The sequence below is a fragment of the Chlorocebus sabaeus genome, chromosome 13 (assembly GCF_047675955.1).
Source record: "Chlorocebus sabaeus isolate Y175 chromosome 13, mChlSab1.0.hap1, whole genome shotgun sequence".
NCBI lineage: Eukaryota > Metazoa > Chordata > Mammalia > Primates > Cercopithecidae > Chlorocebus > Chlorocebus sabaeus.
The window spans coordinates 78,913,292-78,915,455 of NC_132916.1; positions in this window are offsets into that span (position 1 = coordinate 78,913,292).

Consider the following 2,164-nt stretch of genomic DNA (forward strand, 5'->3'; position numbering starts at 1 on the left):
CTTTTTTTGGTGCTGCCAAATAAAGATAAGTGGAGATAAGTCTCAAATCTTCGACCAACTTAAATTGGGTGTGTATATAGTGGGGAAGGGCTGTAGCTACCCACAGGAAAACAGGAAATAAGGAGGGGTAAGGAAGAACAATTGGTCAATAGGAAGCAGATGGTTGGTTAGGAAAACAGGAATTATGGAGGAGTAAGGAGAAGAGTCTGGTGTCTCATTATTTGGGTATGGTGATGTGAGTTTCACTTCCTCCATATTATCTGGAAGTCAGAAGTTTTCCTGAAAAAGGAATTCAGATAAGACAAATGTAAGTTTTAAGTATTAAGAAAAGCAGGGTCCATTTCTAGGCTTAATAGGAAAAAAATGGCAAACATCAGTTCTCTGGGGAAATTGAGCTAGTTTCACCCTCACACACCAAAGCCCCTTCCATCTTTGGGCAACTCTTACTATTCATTAGAATGTTTTCCTTATATTCAGTTACAATCTGTTTTGTAGCTGCCAAGTATCTGTCCCAGTTCCTTCTCTTGGGACCACTCAGAGCAACCTATACCTACTCCCAAGTGATGGTCCTTTAAATAATTTTAAAATGCCGTTGAAGCTCAGGCAACTCAGCCTGCTTAGTACAGCACAGTGTTGAGGGTGGCTTATAACAGCAGTGTCCAACACGTGCTGGCTGTGTGACTTTGGGCAAGTCACCTACCCTCTTCAAGCACCAGATCACCCCTCTGTAATATAGGAATAATTGCCTCACCTTGCTTCCCACAAGTGTGGTGAGGATTAAGTGAAACACAGCACATAAAGCACTTGGCACAATGGCGAGTGTGCGCTAAAGGCTCGTAAGTGTTGGCTGGGATCGTCCTCTCTCAGCTCATCTATTCATCACATCATGAGGCTTGCAGATCTCCATTCTGTCATCTCACCTGCTTTCTATCCCACCTGGCTTTGTTATTTTTGCGTTTTTCAGCATTACTGAGGTATAACTGACAAACAAAAATTGTAGGCTGGAGCAGTGGCTCACGCCTGTAATTCCAGCACTTTGGGAGGCTGAGGCGGGCAAATCACAAGGTCAGGAGTTCAAGACCAGCCTGGCCAACGTGGTGAAACCCCATCTCTACTAAAACTACAAAAAAAAAAAAAAAATTAGCTGGGCATAAACTACTAAAACTACAAAAAAATTAAAAAAATAAAAAATAAATAAAAAAAAAAAAGGCTGGCACCTGTAATCCCAGCTACTTGGGAGGCTGAGGCAGGAGAATTGCTCGAACCCAGGAGGCCCAGGTTGCAGTGAGCCGAGATGGTGCCACTGCATTCTAGCTGGGCAACAGAGTGAGACTCCATCTCAAAAAAACATTGTATGTATTCGACGTATATGACATGATCATTTTACGTACATATACATCGTATATGATTACCACGATCACATTAATGAGCATATCCATCACCATACACAGTTACCATTGTGTGTGTTGTATGTGTGGTGAGGGTACTTAAGGTCTACTCTTTTAGCAAATTTCAAGTAAACAATACAGTACTATTAACTATAGTCACCATTCTGTACATTAGATCCAACTTACACATCTTATAACTGAAAGTTTGACCAACTTTAAAAGTTTGACCCTTTGAGCAACATCTCCCCCAGCCCCTTACAATGACTGTTCTATTCTCTGCTTTTTTTTTTTTCTTGAGATGGAGTCTCACTCTGTCACCCAGTCTGGAGTACAGTGGCACGATCTCGGCTCACTGCAAGCTCAGCCTCCCGGGTTCACGCCATTCTCCTGCCTCCGCCTCCCAAGCAGCTGGGACTATAGGTGCCCGCCACCACGCCCAGCTAATTTTTTGTATTTTTGGTAGAGACGGGGTTTCACCGTGTTAACCAGGATGGTCTCGATCTCCTGACTTCGTGATCCATCCGCCTTGGCCTCCCAAAGTGCTGGGATTACAGGCGTGAGCCACTGCGCCTGGCCTATTCTGTGCTTCTTTAAGTTTGACTTTTTAGATTCCACATGCAAGAAAACTCATATGTTTTATTTTGATGTCTAGCTTACTTAAGTAGCATTATGTCCTAATGTTCTCCTGATTCATCCATGTTGTGACAAATGGCAGGATTTCCTCCTTTTGGTGACTGAATAAAACTCCATTGCATATCTATCTATATCTATATCTA